This window comes from Eucalyptus grandis, chromosome 2 (assembly GCF_016545825.1).
Source record: "Eucalyptus grandis isolate ANBG69807.140 chromosome 2, ASM1654582v1, whole genome shotgun sequence".
Lineage (NCBI taxonomy): Eukaryota > Viridiplantae > Streptophyta > Magnoliopsida > Myrtales > Myrtaceae > Eucalyptus > Eucalyptus grandis.
In genome coordinates, this window is record NC_052613.1 from 26,404,727 (window position 1) to 26,424,883 (window position 20,157).

The 20,157-nt window shown below is 43.8% G+C and overlaps 1 protein-coding gene and 1 pseudogene across 2 annotated transcripts in view; one reads left to right on the forward strand and one right to left on the reverse strand.

Moving 5' to 3' along the window:
- Positions 1-20,157, reverse strand: part of LOC104426635 (sterol 3-beta-glucosyltransferase UGT80A2) — a 98,038-nt gene that overhangs the window by 12,396 nt on the left and 65,485 nt on the right. The window lies entirely within an intron of this gene.
- LOC120290135 lies at positions 10,865-18,666 on the forward strand (annotated as a pseudogene).

Consider the following 20,157-nt stretch of genomic DNA (forward strand, 5'->3'; position numbering starts at 1 on the left):
CTTCCCAGTTGAGGCCCTTCCATAGAAACTCGTTTTAAGTATCTCGCTCATGCGATCTAGAACCGCAAAAAGGAATGGTGAAGACACTCGCCCAATAAGCCTATATCGCATGAAGAACTAATCTTATTAACTCGGACCATTCCAGCAAAGGATAGAAAATGGTGAGTCTAGGTTGGACCCCGAATGTTATGCGATCAACTAAGGACACACAATCTTGCCCCGCCAAGCTCGAGGATATGATAGGAACTCCCAAGTAACGTACCGGCAACTTTTCTTCAACAAAACCAAGGGCTTCCATAATCTCCTTTTGTAGCTCCTTCGAACCACCCGAGAGAAAGATCTCACTTTTTGCTGTTGTTCGGCTTGGAGTCCACTCCCATGCCGAAAAAGGTATTCCGACCATCCTTCAAAAGATAAATCCATTCCAACTCTGCTCGACAAAAAAGAAAGACATCATCCGCAAATAAAAGATGAGATAGTCTTGTAGCCTTACATCTCCAGAAGAACTTGAAAGCAGGATGCGCAGCATGCGCAGTAAGGATCTTAGAAAAAACTTCCATAACCAAAGTGAAGAGGTAAGGAGACATGGGATCCCTTTGTCGAAGTCCACGCCCACTAGGGAAGAAACCATGGAGTTCTACATTCAAGGAAATAGAAAACTTGGTAGTGCGCACACAAATCATAATAAGATGAATGAGGTGGTTCGGGAATCGAAACGCAGAAACCAATTCTAGAAAGTCCTAGTCCACGATATCATAGGTCCTTCTGAAATCCACCATCACAACACATTTAGTAGGTAAGGCAAGGTGGAAACAAGCAAATAATTCATGGGCAAAGAAGAATATTACCGGATGCGCCATCGGCCCTTCACAAATGCATTTTGCGAGGGCTAATGGTATCATGAAGTACTTGCGGACACGCGATTAGCTAAAACCTTAGTAATACATTTGTATAATGTATTTACAGCAAGCAATAGGTCTATAATCATTCACCGAGATCGCATTAGGCACTTTAGGGATCAACACAAGGATGGTGTTATTGAATCTCCTAAAAGTCTTCCCGTGACAAAGAAGTCCTTGATAACTTCCAATAACCGAAGGTCCTACTAGTCCCAATTGCTCTTGAAAAATTCTACCCCAAACCCGTACATTACCCAGAGCCTTCTCACGGGCTAGGGAAAATAGAGTATCTTGGATTTCTATCTAAATAGGGTCAAGAGAGAAAACTAACCCTGATCTTTATGAGTGGGTAATAGAATCTGATGCGCTTCCATTAATGTTGGGTTGAAGTAGAGGAACATGATGTGAATAACTCGAAAGTGAGAGACGAAGGTGTCTTGCGAGAGGCTTGGTTCGAGACCAAGTTGCCATTTCTATCAAAAACTGAAGAATCATATTCCTCGCTTGTCTTGAATTGACGTAGTGGTGAAAGTACTTGGTATTCCCTATCACCATTCTGAGTCATATCTAATTCTGGATTTTTGTCCGAAGAAAGATTCATCTTCGGACTTTCAACTCCTCAAAGTTCTTTAGATGGGTCCTCTCTAGCTCCGCCTGACCACTTCACTAGTTGGGTCTTGCCGCAAATCGAACCGAAGCTAACATAAAGGCATTTCGGATTCGGCACCTTCCGAGATGTTGGAGAATGAATCCCTATTAAGTTGCTTGAGCCGGTTTCAGGAGCTTCAATCTACTTACCAGCTCGTACATAGGAACCCCTTCAACCGGTATCCCAAACTTGTAAGACAATATCTGAAAGGAATGGTGCTCTATTCAAAAAATCAAAGAATGGCTTCCTTCGATAAGCGATTGTATCACTTGACCACCATAGGAGAGTGACTGTGAGATTCCAAGGTTAGAAAAGTCGCTTACTTATAAGAGAATCATAAGCTCCATTTAGCATTGACCAACACCTAATCAATTTTCACCGGCCTTGCGATTAGTCCCCGAGGAAGTAAACCAAGTGAAGCTGAAGTCCTACATACCTTAGATCCCGAAGTTCCAACCCGAGTCAAACACCGGCTGGTCGGCCAAGGAGGAAGCTGTCCGAGCTCCCAATCCTATCGAAGGGTCTCTTATGGCATTGAAATCCCCAGCCACCATCATTGCCATGTCCTGGACGCAGCAACTCATTCTAACCAGGTCCTTTCACAAAGGTGTCCGAAAAACAAATGAACGCACAGCATAAATCACTAAAGTGCAACAACATAAACACGACGAAAGGAGCAAAAACCCAACCATGGATCGCTTGATTGTTAGAAAAATGACTTCAAATTCCAACCAAGAAGGATCCCATCCAAGCCAAATCCTTCCCTTAGAGATGAGTCATAATTGGCAAACCAATTCGATCCCGTCAAAAGTCCAGCAAAAAAGGATCGAAAAAGATACTCCGACACTTTGGTCTCCAGTAATCCGACCATACAAAGGCTGTTAGTATGAGCGAACTTCCTAATTTCGGCTCTCCTCAAAGGGTCCATAAGACCCCTAACATTCTAGAAACCAAAATACATATATATATATATATATATATATATATATATATATATATATATAAAGCCAACTACTACTAAGCAATAAGAAAGAATGAGGCAAAAGAGCCTACCGCTTAGGAGGCTTCCCGAGGATTACCGATGCTCCGGTCTTCCCCTCTAGGCCCGGGATCTAGGCTAAAGCAAGAAGTCTCTCCTTGATGGTTTCCACCTTCGTAGAGGCCGCTCTTGGTGCTTTCGGGGACGAGCTTGATGAGCCGGAGAGACAATATCATCCTCATCCGAGCAATCAAAAGTGGCTGCAACTTTCGACTCCGCGCCATGGTCGAGGCTTAAGGAGGGGTTTTGTTTGGGCAGAGAATCAACTACAAGTGAAAGAGCCACCTTTTAAGGGAGCACTAGACCCCCTTTGCGACTTCCGAATATACCCTAGTGGCGGGACCTTCTCTACAACAGAGGCTTTGGCCAAGAGGCGTCTTCAATCACATCAGGTTCGGGCGTGAGGACGAAGCTCCATTATTGGAGACCGAGTTCTTTTCTTCTTTTCTTCACATGTTTCCCTTGGGCTGTTCAGGGAGCAGCCTTTTGATTCTTACACCAACTGGATCTGTGGATGAGCTTCACCGTAATGGGCCAAGGCTCACCGATGATCCGAATTTGTAGCAACCGGAGGTGGGGTTTGGGGCAATCGAAGGGAGTAAGAACGTCCAAAGAAGGTTGCGGATCCGGGAACAGGAGCGGGCACATCTTTCTCGTGGCACCAAATCTTTCAAGACCGGTGCAAGGTTGTGGGCCACCAAAAGAGCGGAACGGAACCCAGAAGATTTGGTCACCGCTACTAAGTTCTATTCCGGAATAGCATTGTTTTGCACACGAGGAGGGGCTCGGCAATTATGGCCAAACGTATCATAGTCTAGCACTCAACCGGCAACCACTCATATTCAATTGTAATCGAGTGAAAAATTCCCTTTCAATACCACTTCTACTATCCATAATGCGGCCGGGGTTAGTCTTGATCTCCACACCGAATTCTGCGAACGAGACCGTTTCATTTGGTTCGTTCGTTTGTCCACACATAAAGTGGTCTACCCACCACACTTGCTATTGCACTCATAACTAGCACCCGCCCAAAGAATCAAAAGGTAAATTCCTCAAACAAAACTATAAATTAGGACCGATGATTGGTTCTCCCCTCTTAAGGTCCATGAGTGGTTGCCATTAACAGAATGAGCGGCACCCTAGCCACCGTGATCGGTTCATCCTCAAGTATCTTTTGTCAAAACACCGGGTCCGAGATACGGAAGAAAAGGAACCCTTAGTCGTTGGTGAGGATTTCCACAAGCTTGGACCCCCACGCCTGTTTTAGAGAATGCTCCAACAAACCGAATGGTAGCTTTCTTCTCCCAACCAAAAAACCAACTACACATTGATGCCACTGCCCACGTTTCAAGAACCTCATCGGTCAAATTAAGAACAGCTTTACCATCAACAAGCTAGGAGGAGGAATAAAGGACAGCTCCGAGCCTTTAACCGCAAGACGGGCCACATTCACCCATGTACGGAGGCAGGAGTGTTCTATTTTGCTGCTGGTTGTTACGAGGGGGCTTGTGGATGCTTGGAAGAAGAGCATCCCTATGGCTCCGGCCCTCTAGACCGGCCTCTAGAGCGATTACTGGGGCGAACAGAGGTTCTAGCAGGATCTACTACTTGTTCTTCACTCCCGACTGGCTGGTTCATGGCTATTACACCCCACTACCGGTAGATTCTGAGATGAGCCGGCACCATGGAATGGTGTCGAGGTCCCTTTAGAAGAAGTAGCCGAAGTCCGGGTTCAACGTGTTGTTTTCGGTCTCAATCACAAATGAAGACATTTTGACAAACACCCGTCTCAATGAACCGATCATAACCAAAGAGAAGCCATCACAAGAGGGAGCTTATCCATTTAAGCTTTAACAATGACTTGGGATGCAAGAGACAAAGCCAACCCTCCTCGCCTTCAGCAACAAGGTTCACGTAAACGAACCAAACCCGGAAGAAACGAAACAGACAGGACCTTCCTGACCAGCTAGGGACGATTGAGCGTTGAAGAAAAAGATCCCCATTGAAGACACCGCGTGGAGGTTCAACGATTAGGCCCATGCGACCTTAGCCTTCAGAAGTGAAGCTGAATCACCGGGATGAAGTCTCCCTCCCGCAACACCAAGCAAACGAAGAATGTGCGCACACCGCTCCGAGTGGATCTCGAAATCTAGGCCTGTTGGATGTTTTTGCAAAAGCATGTGTGTGTGCAAGTGTGTATGTGAAATATGGGTGGATATAAAGTGGACTACAAAGGCAATGGAGTATGGGTAAAAAAAAAAAAACATAACTTTTATTATGAGAGCTTGTATTACAAAGGAAGGAGTGTTTTTAGTTTTTTTTTTTTTTTTGCTACAGCCTTAGAACAGCCCCACGACTCTATTTATAGGCGTGTCACCCGCCTACACAACCGACTTTGAGGACTTCCTTTGGTTGCTTCTCCATTTTCCTGTATTTTTTCTATTTTGTAGCTCCTCAGCCTTTTTGTTGGACTTGTTTACTCTTTTCTTTTGTCTATTTGCTGCCCACGTGGTCTGCTACCCACTTGTACCAGAAGGTTCTTCAATATTTGAGTCTTCTTGCATTTTCTTGCATGCTCATGTACTTACTTTGTTGCAGCCAAACCTTTTTCTTTCTTCATTAAGCATGAATAGTCTAGAGCTTTCCAAAAATGGATCACTTTTTAACACTCCTCCTTGATCTTTTTTTGTGATACTCCGAGCATGCTTCTCAATGTCTCGAATTTTGTTGTTGGTAGTGCTTTAGTGAATATGTCCGCAATTTGGTCTTTAGTATTACAATACTTCAATTCGATCTCTTCTTTTGGTTTGTAATTCTGAAATGAAGATATTTTATATCAATATGCTTCTGTTCTTCCATGAAAGATTGATTTTTGATATTGCAACGCCATTGTAGGAAGTTTTGCGGAAGCGCGTGTGTGCTCTCTTTTCCGGTCCTTGAAATTCTTCGTAGTATATCCAAAGCCTCTTTTGCAATCTCGCTCCAATAATTCTTGAAATACGGTTTCCAAGAGTGCTTGCTGATAACATATAGCGCCCTTGCATCCTTTTATAGTTGAGATCCAGCAAACACTTGTACATTTTAAGGAGCCTACGCAACCTTTTTTTTCCACGATGTCCCATAAGTCTTGGGCCATCAAGAATATAGTCATTTTATGCTCCAAAAAGTCATAGTCGTTCCCATAAAAAATGGGGATGGAAATGAGGATGAGGTAGAGTTGGCCATGGTTTAGTTAGTGGGTATTTGGAAGGGTAGTTTTAGGAGTTGGTAGGTAGGACAAACGCCCAATACCAACCAAAGACGTGACTCGATACCACTGCTGGATGTTTTTGGAAGCATGCATGTGTGCAAGTGTGTATGTGAAATATGGGTGGATATAAGTGGACTACAAAAGCGAAAGCGAGTATGGGTAAAAAAATAGAACTTTTATTATGAGAGTTTGTATTATAGAGGAATGAGTGTTTCTTTTTTTTTTTTTTGCTACAACCCTAGAACTGACCCCACGACTCCTATTTATAGTTGTAAGCTCACCGCCTTACACAACCGAACACTTTGAGGACTTCTAGTTGCTTCTCCATTTTTCTGTATTTTCTATTATGCAGCTCCTCAGCTTTTGTTGACTTGTTTACTTTTTCTTTTATCTATTTGTTGTGCTGCCACGTGATCTGTTGCCCATTCGTACTAGAATGTTCTTCAATATTTGAGAGTCTTCTTGCATTTTCTTGCGTTTCTGTGTACTCTACTTTGTTGCAACCAACCTTTTTCTTTCTCCATTAAGCATGAATAGTCTAGAGCTTTCCAAAAATGGATCACTTTTTAACAAACGGAAATCCTTCGGTGGGGAAGTAAATGGAGGTAGGAGGAGACAACCTACCAAAAATCAACCCATTCTAACCTAGAATCTTCGAGAAAATGAAGAACACCAGTAGCAACCAGTTCAGAAATTGGAGCATGAACAGCAGCTCTAGGGTTGATAATAACTTTGGATGCATACCAGATCTAACAAATTCCTTCGGTGGGGATGTAGAGGAGGGTGAGAGGGACCTTCCCTCCAAAAATCAGCCAATCCGATGGGTAGAACTTCGGGAGTTAGCATCTCACCAGTCCAATGAACAGTAACTCGGGGAACCAAAAGAGAGAAACAGGTCGTGGCTCTTTTTCTCTCGTCATCATTTTCGTCCTTGGAAAAACACAGAAGACAGAGATACAATGGCCATCGCTTCTTCTTCTCTCTTCTTCTTTTCCTATTCGTCTTCATCGCATCAAAACACCAAACGACTCCATTGAAGAGGGTTAAACACTTCATCAGCAATTAATGATTGTATTTTATCCATTGGCCGATGTATAAAAGGGATGCAATGGCTGGCCTTCCACCATTGCATTGTCATTCCGTAGTGGATGGTCATGCTAGCCGCTCCCCGTGCAAATTAGGAATGGAACGGTCACGGCATCAGCCGGTACATGTCTTAATGTGAATGGTGATCCCATGCGTAAGAAAGAAATAGGACAACTCGATGATCTCTCTGTGTTCATCATTGGAAATTGCAAGAACGGAGACGAAGCTGGTGTACTTGTCGTACGTGGACCACCAAAACAGCCTGCCCAACCCCATCCGCCTCTACATGTAGAATTAGAAGAAGGATGACGTGTGCTACCTGCTGGACCGCAGCACGGAGCTCAGGACCCTCATGAAGCACTACTGTGTTTGCAGAGGATTGCCATACGGCGCCAGGCGATTCACCTGTGGCGTCGCAGATCCCGAGGCCAAGTCAGTGGAGGATCTCCGCATGAATGACTGGGATGTCATTGACGCCTTTGGGTCCAATGTGCTTCTGACTAAGGCTAAGTTTTTTTTTGGCTTGTGACAGTGTAGATTGGGATTAGTGAGCGTTGCTTGCAAGCCTGCGTGCTTCCTTTGTGTCTATAGCTGAATTTTTAATGAGAAGAAGAAAAAGTAGGAGTGAGAGATGGTGGTGGTGATAGGTTTTGATGTATTGCTTGCTTTGAGTTCATGGGCGATGTTCATGGTTTGAAAAGTTACGAACTTTCTCGTGTCATTTTGCTTCGTTTGGGTTTTGCGTTTCGCCATTGCCATTGCTAGAGCTTTAATCTCTCATTTTCTTCATCCCAAGACAGAAAGGTTTGCTTCGTTTCTTCTATCAAAAATGGACAGCGATGATGTTCTTTGTTAAACCAGTTGAGCCCGGCTTGAATTTTCATACTCTGCGGGAAAGTTGAGGGGAGTGCGGGTTATTCCTTGATTTCCTCACCTCCGGTGTCAAATTCAAATCTTTCATCCCTTAGTTCAAATTTTACCCGGTACAAAGAGCGCGAGGAATTTACTCGCTTTTTATCAACGCAAATCGAGACGATTCAGTCACATGATTATAAAAGGATACTCTCTTCCCGCACACAACTCCTAAAGTTGCTCAGCCCTCAAGGGTGAGGCAGATCCTAATCCGGAGCACAAGGAATTGACTCAACACTATGAACGCGAGTGGAGACAATTCAGGATTTTCACACGGTTATAAAGAGGATGCTTCTCCCCCGTGCACATTCCTAAAGTTACTCAGATCGTGGGTGAGGCAAGGCCAGCTCCTAGTTCAGGATCCCGAATCCCTAAAAAGTAGAAGAAAATCATCGCATGTGGACTTAAAAAGAAAAGTAACGAAATTCATAAATGAACTTGGAGATCTTCTGTATACCATAGTACACAAATATCCCAATCTCAAAATCCTTTCTTTTCTCTCTTGATCTAACTCTACCAAATGTAGAACTTGCTTGATAATCTCAAGTTGAACGCTGAATATGATTTGTAACTTATTCAGATAAAAATTTTCTATGCCATCGAGAGACATTTGTAATACAATATTAAGCCTGGTACATACTTGCAAAGCTCGGTAACACCAGCTTGTGACTGAGTGAAGTATTATAGCGATGGAATGTCATTGGTAGGCCCATTAATCCATACTAAAGTTACTTAGGCAAGATGACCTACCTCACACAATATCGTGATGGTAATTTGATGCACGGAATACTTTTTCCTTCGATGTTTAGCCGATGACAAATTACTTTCAAGCAGAGTACAAGTTTCTTGCATTCATTCTCGTTAGGGTTTCAGCCTTTGAACATAGAAATGTTTGGCAAAAAAGAAAAACATAGAAATGGCACACCAATCACTCATCCCTTAAACGTACTTTTTACTGTAATCTTCTTTATCGAGATCAATTAGTGTATAAAACCCATGACCCTTGACAAGCTCTCATGTGTTTTTCCATGCATGTGTCACGAGCCTGAATGGGGTGCCAACCAGAGGTTCCCGGGAGGGACGATCGTGACTCATCCGCGGTGGACCTCCCGTGCTCACTTGGCTTCCCCACAAGTCTCCTTCTCGAATTCTACAAGGGCGGGCATAACCGTCAATACGCTGTAAGTTCTAGAAGTTTCTAGCTCTATTTATGTCGGTAGCTAGTAGTTAGCATTTATGTTGGTAGTTGAGGCGTGCAATCTTGTCCACCTATTGAATTCTAAATCAATGGATGTAATCCGAGAGCCTTGAGTATAAGAGGGGTGTCCTCCCCTCATTTGTATACATCCAATTATTTCAGCAATACAAAGCTCTTTCTTTCGGAACCTCTCTCTCTAGAACTTTCTCTCTCTACGATCCGGGTGTGCACAGCGAGTGAGTCGTTGATCGAGCAAGACTTGGCTTGGGTGATCCAAAAATAGCCACTCTAGTCGTCAACTTGGCTTGGGTGATCCAAAATAGCCCTAGTCGTCGCGGCGATCGTAATCCCAATCGATCGGCCCATGACAAGTGGTATCGGAGAAAATGAGAGTTCTGTTTCGAGAGATCGAGGAGCGCCAACTGTTCGAGAGAATGTCGAGCCAAGACGTTGTCATGGATGGAGAGACCGTGCAAGTCAAAGAGACCCACGGCTGACAAAAGAAAAGAGATGCCTCGATGGATGCTATAGCTACGTTTGATGAGAAGATCGGGAAGGTCTAGAGTGCCATGCTCGAACTCATGGAAGGTCTTGACGATATGCGAGATCGGATCATGGACGTTGAGACCTCACTCCGTGAAGACTTCACGACTGGCCTCAATGAAGCCACAACCCCGTTGCATGACAAGGACGAAGCCCTTGAAGCATCGATCGATGTGTTAAGGAACACATCCAAGTGATCGAGGAGGGAAAGCCCGCGTAGGGACGAGGTTGAAGCCATGAAGACGGAGATCCAAGAGCTCAAGACCGAGCTCGCCCTATGTGTTGGCATTGCCAATGGAGCAATGCCAACCCAAGCAAGTGCCCAAACTTCTGAGGTGCCGAAACCAAAAGAATTCAAAGCGAACGATCCACCAAGGAGGTGGATAATCCTTTGTCCTGGAGCATGGAGCAATACTTGGTGCCGTCAACATACACGACGGGTCGATCAAGGTATGAACCGCTTCGATGTTCCTTGCCTAATACCGCAATGCTTTGGTGGCGCAATAGATGTGATGAGACTAGGCGCCGGAGTGCCAATCCCGTGGACACATGGAATGACTTCATAAGGGAGTTCCGAGACTATTTCTTCCCCCTAAGTTTGCTCAACAAGAAGCTCGTAGCAAGCTCCATCGCCTCAAGCAAAGAGGTGCAATCCGAGAGCACGTGGAAGGGAGTTCACGGAGCTCAAACTCCAAATTCGCAACCTAAGCGAAGAGGAGGCTCTTAGAGCATTCATGGATGGGTTGGCTCATGGGCACCCACTCCGAGCTCAAACGAAGGGATGTGACGAGTCTCGCGAGAACACTAAGCGTGGCCGAGTGCTCATCGACCTCACCAAAGCCGAACCAAAGAACCGAGCAAGAATTGGAGGTTGGATCGATCCTAGGTAAGAAGCAAGCACTCCCAGGGCGCGCATGATCAAGGCGGCGAACCAAAACACGGGGAGAAGGAACTTCCAAGCGTCCTTCCAAAGGGGTCGGCCACCGATGGACTACACGAGTAAGTCTCGATCAACCCCGCCTTGTCCTTGCTTCATTTTCCAAGGTCCACATTGGACCCAAAAGTGCCCGAAGGGTCGAATCAACGCCTCCTTGCCATCGAAGAAGAGGAGGAGCCAAAAGAAGAGAGGCAACAAATCCGACTTGGAGGTGTGAAGATGATCAACTCCGTCCAAGCACAATCACCAACCAAATAAAAAGAAGTTGCGTCAAACTCGAACATGTTCTTCGTGGAGGTTGAAGTGTGCGGCTGAACGCTTTTCGCCTTGGTCAACACGGGTGCGTTGAACATGTTCATGTCGACCGAAGTAGCAAAAGCTCTAAAGCTTCGCGTGGAGCCAACAGGGAATTCCTTCAAGCCCATCAACTCGAAAGGCCTCAAGGGCGTTGGATCAACTCCCGATGTGGATGTCCAAATCAGTGGATGGAAGGGTAAGATGTCATTCAAGGTAGTCCCTCTTGATGATTATAATCTCATTCTTGGTATGCAATTCTTCAATAGCGTGAGAGCCATGATCAACATGAGGACCAAGTGCATCATAATCCTCGACTCAAAATGCCCATCGATGATCCCCATGATCAAAGGGGTGGTCGACACAAAGACCATCGCCACGATCCATCACCTCAACAAGAGCTTGAAGTTCGTGAAACGCTTGAGCAAGCTGGCCAAGGTAAAGCCCGAAGGTAGAGTTGGATCCTACTCCAACACACGCCATGCTGATTCAAGCTCTTCCCGAGGCTGAGTACGCGTCGCATGCTCCGTCCAAGCCGAAGATGGAACTGCGTGCCAAGTTTGAGCTAATCATAGAAGAATGTGGTCCTCGTTCATTAGTGTCCGCACCCAAATGAAGCCGAAATAAGAAAGCCCATGCCAAAGCCCATGCACGGCCTGGGCAGGTGTTGCCTTTCAAGCCGTGGAGCGATGAGTACGCGCCGATTGAGTGGGAAGAAAATGTCACGGGCCGAATGAGTGCCGATCCAAGAGGTTCCCGGAGGATGATCGTGACTCATCCGCGGTGGACCCTCCCGTGCTCACTTGGCTTCTCTGCAAGTCTCCTTTCCGGAATTCTACAATGGGCGGGTGAAACCGTCAGCCAAGTTCTAGAAGTTTCTAGCTCTATTTATGTCGGTAACTAGTAGTTAGCATTTATTTTGGTAGTTAAGACGGGTGCGATCTCGTCCGCTGGTTGAATTCTAAATCAACGGATGTAATCCGAGGGCCTCAAGTATAAGAAGGTGCCCTCCCCTCATTTGTATACATCAAACTATTTCAGCAATACAAAGCCATTTCTTTCCATAGCCCATCTCTCTTAGAAACTTTCTCTCTACGATCCGGGTGTGCGAGCGAGTGAGCGTTGATCGAGCAAGGCTTGGCTTGGGTGATCCAAAATAGCCCGGGAGCCACGCGGTTGCGATCCCAATCGATCTGCTCGTGGACACATGCATGCGGTTGCAAGCATAGGTCGCCGTCTTCATTCATGGCATGCATCAAGCCTGAGAAAACTAGGCCAAACGATCATTTCCCTCCATCGTCACTCTTTCATGTTCATCACATCAAAACACCAAACGACTCCAAACCAAAAAAAAAAAAAAAACAAAAGGAATACCAAACGACTCCATTGAAGAGAGTTAGATACTTCATTAGCAATTAATGCTCATACTCACATCCATCACTAAGTCTAAAAAAGTATTTTGTGGTGGCACTTCATCGTTCCACTATCATTATGCGTGGAAGGTGATGCTAGCCGCTCTCTATGCGAATTAGCATGGAATGGTCACTTGAAAATAGTTGGTGCAATAAACCTGCACTTCCTCCTCAAACGCAATGACACATCTTACATCGAATTTCCGAGCGTTGGAGCGTAAGAAAGAAACGAGACACTTCGACCGTGTTCAACGATGGACATTGCAAGAATGGAGATGAAGCTGGGTGTTCCCTAGCGTCCAGGCGCGAGGACGGGCACCACCCCATCCACCTCTGCGTGCAAAACCAAGTGGGAGGATGACGTGTGCACCCGCCGGACCGAAGCATGCCGCTCGGAACCCTCATGATGCCACTTGCTCTCAGGGATTGCCGATTTACGCCCGCAGTTCACCTACGATGGCGCGCGGATCCTGTGGGGACCCGCTTGGCGGAGGATTTGGTCATGGACAATGGGGACGCCATCGACACCTAGTCTAATTGGGTCGACCAAGCTGGGCTTTTTTGCTCCGTGACAAAGTGTGCAACTTGAGATTAGTGAGTAGTCTCGCGTGCTTTCGTTGTCCATAGCTAAAGTTAAGAAGAAGTAGGAGGAGGAGATGGTGGTGGTGGTGATGATAGGTTTTGATGTACTGCTTGCTTTGAGTTCATGGGCAATGTTCATGGTTGAAAGGTTGCGGGCTTTCTCGTTCCATTTTGCTTTGTTTTTGGTTTTTATGCGTTTTCGCCATTGCCATTGCCATTGCTAAAGTTTTAATTTCTCCTTTTCTTCATCCCAAAAAAGAATGGTTTGCTTGGTTTTCTTTAGTCAAATATGGACATCTATGGTGTTCTTTGTTTAGGAAGTTCAGCAAGGCTTGAATTTTCATACTCCATGTGACAGCTGAGGAGTGTTTAGAGTATTGCTTTGATCTCATCTTTGGGTGTCAAATTCGAATCATTCACCAGTACACAGTTCAAATTTTACCTGGTGCAAAGAGCGATCAATGCAAGCCGAGATGATTCCGGGTTTTAACTTGGTTATAAAAAGTATACTCCTTGGGTCCTGGATCGTAAAATTGAACTAATGAAATTCGTAGATGAACTTGGAGATCTTATGGAAGATGACATAATACGCAAATATCGCAATTTCAAAAATCCTTTGTTTCTCTCTTGATCGAATTTGATGACCTTAAACGTTCACACTGCTTAGCTGAATCAAGAAACTATGTTTAACAGCCAAGTGGGGTAATTGCACCATGGCAAGCCAGTGACATCGCAGCCCCTTGTTCACATCATCAATCCCCGCCCTGTGGGCGATGTCATGAGCGAACGCCATCAACTCGCCGTTACCCTGGAGGTTGAAGTCACCATCGTCGGTGTCCGATGGAGCAAAAAGAAAAGACAACTGGATTGGAAAAAAGGCAGGGGAAGCGAGCAGGCATTTGAGTGAGGATGAGTGGGGAGAGTGAGGGCAAAAAGGTGACAGAGGAAGCGGATGAGAGGAAGGAGAAGCAAGGGCAAGAGCCGCGGGAGGTGGCTCCACTGTCTTAAGGTGGTCACCGTTGCTCAGCTCAGTTGGTTGCTCCGGCAAACGACGGACACGCCAGAGCCATTTTGCATATGACAACATTAATTTCAAGTCAAAATTTCATAATTCCTATGAATAGATGAATTTTCTTTTTGTTTGGACTATAGATAGTTTAGAGAATGACTGCATGTTACTGGGTAGTTCTACTAGTAATTTTCGATTTATATAGTGCTGAAGAGTTGGAGATTAGTAGACGAAATCTGTCAATTAAATCGGGTTTTTTTCAATTACGGAAGTATCTCTTTGTGAATTTTCTTCATTTTTTAGCTCTTTTAAATGGAACCTATTGAGAGATGTGGATGAATTTAATCAAAGACTCGTAATTCATATGAAATTAAAATAGAGATGTCCAATATTCTTACTAGCAATAAAACACACAATTAAGCTGAAAAAAAAGAAAAATAAATGGAAACGGAAGAGAATGTGTGTAATTCTGATAAATTTTGACCTTAAAATGTTGAAAGAATAGATTCATTCAATTAATAAGAGATTTTTTATGGATGAAAGTTTCATCAACTTAGTTATCACTTTTACCTTACTAATTTAATATTTATATGGGATAAAATGCTGAAAATTCTAAGACTTGTTATGAAAATATAATTAAGTTTTAAAACTTTCAAAAAGTATAATCAAGTTTTAATACTTGTGAAGTCATGAGAGTGCAATCATATCCCATAACATTTAAAAATTTTACGAAATTAATAAACTGAAAGTATCAAAATTTATAAATGAATGTTGTCATTTCAGATCAGATGGGTCCACATGTCTAGCCCAACTGATGAAAGATGAATAAGCAACAAGCAAATTCCAACGGCACAAAAATTGATGGTGACATGATAAGGGGTATAGAAAATTATAAGATTACCTAGACAAGAATGAGACAAAATTTCTTTTGAAAAAGGGCATATATCTTAGGAAATAAAAAATTATTTAAAAAAAGAGATTAAAATGCCTTACATTAAAAATGCCTTTACATTTCTAGAGAAGGATTAAAAAAAATGAAATCACCTAAAGATGCAAAATAGAACGAAAATAAAGTTTCATCTACTAGAAAATATGCAAATAGTTTGGAAAAAAATAATACATTATTATATGTACATGTTCAAGTATATAATTGATTTCTGACAAAAATCATTATATAATTGATAAAATATGGAAAAGGATATAAGACATCGAGACAAAACATACAAGTTAAGAATCGGACAAATATAAGAAAATGATCAAAAACATAAATTGTAAGTACGAGAGGCCCATATGAGATTGATACCGGCTCTCTCTTTTTTTCCCTAATGAAAGCTAAATTTTTGTATAACACATTTTCCAGTTAACACATTATTTCAACATCAATATCTTTGTTTTGAAAAAATTAACTTTTTTGTTAAAATTAATCAAGTATCATCAAAGTTAAGATCAATCGTTCCATGTGCCAATAATATCACAATATCCCAATTTCTCATTCTAAATATGAATTTCATATAATAGACTTGTAAACGGTATATTTAATGATCAATTCACAGAAAAAAAAATAAAAGTGCACTTCTGTGCTTAGATAATAAGTCGAAATCAAACAAGCATTTACTATTAATAGATTTGAAAAGTAATGAAAATAAGAAAAAAAAAAAAAGGAAAAGGTTTGTAAATTCCTTTCAGGAATAAAAAGGAAAGATAAGTTTATATATGAAGAACGAAAAGAAAAAGGAGACAGCAGAGGTGCCAAAGTCAACATTTGTATTTACAACCACCCCTTAAATATAAGATTAGTGCGCGTTAGCGGGCTGGATAGCTTATTGATGCTCAACGCGTGGCGTTCTTTTTGTCTTTTTCACCCGGATAACATTATTTCCGTTCAGAGACAATAAAAAACAAAACAAAAATTTAATTTCCATTCCCTTTTCCATTTTTTGTATATATTTGAAATTTAGAGTGTGTTTATTTGAAGGAAAAATATTTGTTGAAGCCAAGTAAGAAAGTTTGGCACAATTTCCTTATATAAGTGTGTGTCTCTACACGATAAAATTTACCTAAATCATTCAATGATATTTAGCTAGGTGACAAAACCAAATGAAGCCAAGGTAATAAAGTTTTGCACAATTTCCTTATATGTGTGTGTGTGTCTCTACACGATAAAATTTACCTAAATCATTCAATGATATTTAGCTAGGTGTCATTTTATATAAATGCAGGACATTTATAATACATACAAAACTGTAGAAGCTACACCTTTTTCTAACGAACTAATTTAGCTATGTAACATAAAGTTAAGTTTGTTACACACTTGTTGAGTCTAGTAACATTAACTTATGACTGAGTTGGGTATCAAATTGATGGAAAGTTAAAGCCCTTTAATCCACACTCAAATTACTAATAGGCGAGGGAATCTTACCTCAGACGACATTAAGACAGTATATCAACATAGGAAATACTTTTAAGCCTTCGATGTTCAGCAGACGAAGAATGAGTTTCGAGCGAGGGCGAGATGCTTGCGCTCATTTTTGTTAGGGTTTCGACATTTGATCGTAGAAATAAGTATGTCAATCACTCAATCCTTAAAGACATATTCCAGTAATAATCTTCTTAATCCAGATTAATTAGTGTATAAGCACTTTGACCCTAGATGAGTTTTCCATTTTCATCCATTGCAAAAATGAACCTGTCACACATGTAGTTTTGCCATGCTACGCAGTTTCTCTTATCTTCCCGTCCATGCAAGCTTGCAGTTTGCGTAGGTCGCTTCGTCTTTACTTGCATGATGGCCCTGCATCGAGCCCAGAGAAAACCAGGCCTGACGATCTGGAGATCATCAGTCATCATTTCGTCCTCGGAAAACACTAAAGACAAAGAAGGAATAGCCATCCTTCTTCTTCCTCTTCTTTTCGAATCCGTCGTCGCTCTTTCGTCTTCCTCGCATCGAAAGACCAAACGCCTCCATCGAAGAAAGTTGATACATTATCAGCAATTTTAATGATTGTATTCTGTCCATTAGCTAATTGGCCGACGATGTCCGTTCAAATGCCTGGTCGATTCTCCCCGATAAATCACACCCCCACGTCTCCCTCATGCACGTCTTGTATTCTGATTCTCACATCACTCATCACCACACAGAGAGAGAGAGAGAGAGAGAGATAGAGAAATGGTTGGCGGCGGCAAGAACACTTCTTCAAGTCGAGGATCATCGTCGCCCTCCGCCAAAGATGGCGCAGACCTGGCCCTCACCGTGTCAGTCGCCCACGCGCAGCCACTTGCTGCTCCTACAACGACAGAATTCGCCTCTTTCGACGCTGTCGACAGGCTGCGGAACCTAATGGTTATGAAGGAAGGCATCCAGCTCCCCACCATCGCTGTTGTCGGCGACCAGTCCTCTGGCAAGTCGAGCGTACTGGAGTCCTCGCCGGCATCAGCTTGCCGCGGGGGCAGGGCATCTGCACCGCGTCCTCTCATTATGGCTCCAAGGCATCTCATACGCTGGTCAGCCCGAGCTCTACCTCGAGTTCAACAGCAAGGTTGTCCACACCGACGAGGACTACATCTCGGAAGTTAAATGCCGCCACCGAGGAGATGGCGGGCCGTGGGAAGGGAACATATCGAACACCCCACTGACTCTGGTCGTCAAGAAGTATGGCGTCCCGGACTTGACCATGGTCGACTTGCCCTGGAATCACAAGAGTGCCCGTGCACGGTCAGCCTGAGAACATTTACGAGCAGGTTTCGAGATGATCATGGAATACATTAGGCCTGAAGAAAGCATCATCCTCCCAATGTCTTGTCTGCGACCGTCGACTTCTCCACTTGCGAGTCCATAAGGATGTCACAAGTACTGTCTAGCCACGCTTTTTCCTTCCATATCGATTAAGAACTCACTGATTTATACAACTCTAGCAAACGAGTCTATAAGATTATTTGTTGTTGTGTTGCAGATGGTGGACAAGACCGGCAAGAGGGACTCGGCCGTCGTCACAAAGGCTGATAAAGCTCCGGAGGGCTTGCAATGAAAAGGTGACCGCCGATGATGTCAATATAGGACTCGGCTATGTCTGTGTGAGGAATAGGATTGGTGACGAGTCCTACGAAGAAGAGGCTCGAAAGAGGCGAAACTGTTCGACGTGCACCCTCAGCTGTGCAAGATTGACAAGTCCATCGTTGGTGTGCCTGTCTTGGCACAAAAGCTGATGCAGATTCAAGCCACCATTATGGCCAAATGTTTGCCCGAGATCGTCAGGAAGATCAATGACAAGCTGAACGCGAATGTCGCCGAGCTTAAGAGGATGCCCAAGAATCTGTCCTCGGTCGCTGAGGCCATGACGGCCTTCATGCAGATCATGGGGTTGGTGAAGGAGTCGTTGAGGAAAGTCTTGCTGAGAGGCGAGTTCGATGAGTACCCAGAGGAGAAGGACATGCATGCGCTGCCAGGCTATGGAGATGCTGAACCACTGCCCGATGAGCTCCAAAAACTGCAATGAAATTGACCCGAGGGTTAACTGCTTGTTGGAGGAAATGGAGGTCCTGGAAGAGGCCAAAGGGATCGGGCTCCCGACTTCCTCCCTCGCACTGCCTTCATCACCGTCTTGCAGCAGAAGGTGAAGCGGGTATCGAGCAAGCCACTGAGTTTTGTGGTTCTTGTATGGGACTACATCGAGGACGTTGTGATCAGAGTGTTGATGCGACACTCGGAGAATTATCCTCAGCTTCAGTTTTCGATGAGAAGAGCAGCGTCCAATCTGATCAGCAAGATGAAGGAGAAGGCGATGATTAGGATGATGGAGGTTGTGGAAATGGAGAAGCTCACTGACTACACTTGTAGCCCGGAGTACATGTTGGAGTGAACAAGCTGATGAGCCAGCAAGACATGTTCATGGAGGCAATCAACGACGAGTCTGAGCCTGGCAACATTGTCCTCCATGGGATCGGGGAGGTTGACGTGGGCAATCTCCCGGAATCGAAAGCAACTGATTCAGCAGGCGTTCGATCTGAAGATGAGAATGACCGCATACTGGAAGATAGTGCTGAGGAGGTTTGTGGACTCCACGGCACTGCATCTGCTGTTTAGCGTGCAGAACTTGTTAACAAGGAAATGGAGCTGAGATAGTGGGGAGCTGATCGGGCCCAATGGCAGCGGCGGTATAGAGAGAGAATGCTAGAGGAAGCGCCAGCGGTGGTTTCAAGCGTGAGAAGCTGAACAGGAGCGTCAAGCTGTTGAGGAGTCTGCAGAGGTGGTCTCCAAGATCATGGACCGGATCGCTACTGATGGCGACTACAATGATTGATGATAGGTAGTTCCGCTAGTTGGTTTCTTAGGATGGATCTTGAGAATGCCAAATCTGGTTTGCTGTTTTTAATGAAATGTGATGGCTCTTAATTAGCTCCATTTTTCCTTTCACTTGAATTCCATCCTCCTCCCGTTTTACTTGAGGGCCTGCTACACATGAGCCTATTTCTTCACTAAAGCTATATGCACTTAAAACCCCCCAAGAACTCTTGGAAAAATGCAATGCCCTGGCCATTACATATGGCACAATAACATCCAAGACTCAATCTTATGTATCGCCCTTGGCTTTCGACTGATAACGTATCGTAAAACATTTACATTAACTCGTGATTTATCCAAGAGAATCAGACATCCAATGCCACAACCATCAAATGGCACAAATACAATACCACATCCTTTGATATAAAACACATGCTCATAGGATTGCCAAAATACAAATTCCTGATTCTGTTCATAATTAGAACTTTTGACAAATTGCGTCTTCCTTGTCTTATGTCATGTCTTCCTCTGAGCTTATCGCAACGACAGGATCACATCTCTATATCATCAAGGTCAGGTAGAGGGAAGCGAAGAATGGCGGTAATCCCAGTCAACTGTGCCAGTTCTGTTCATGAAGTAACGTTTGTAAGCCGGTTTATTCAAAGTTATAAAAGCTTTATCTATACCAACATAATACAACATATGCAGAATCCAAAGCTTTATCATCCTCATTTATCTGTCCATTTAGTGCCAAAGGTACTTTTATCTCAATAAGCTAATGCTTAAAGGCTCCAATTATACTCACAAAACCAAGCATGGATAACATGCATTAAAGATGGTGCAAAGAAGGGAAATCAATGATGCTTACGTTCTCCGACATGGCATGGATGAAAATACATGAGCAGTGCCTCCTGAATTCTTCACTGAGTTGACTAAATTGATATACTTTCGCCTTGTTGCTACATCGGCATTTCTGGAGACAACCCCAAGATGTCATCAGAAAATTAATCACATCACGTATAGTGATTTCATGCATATAGGATTAGGGTTATAGACCAATGCATGTCGC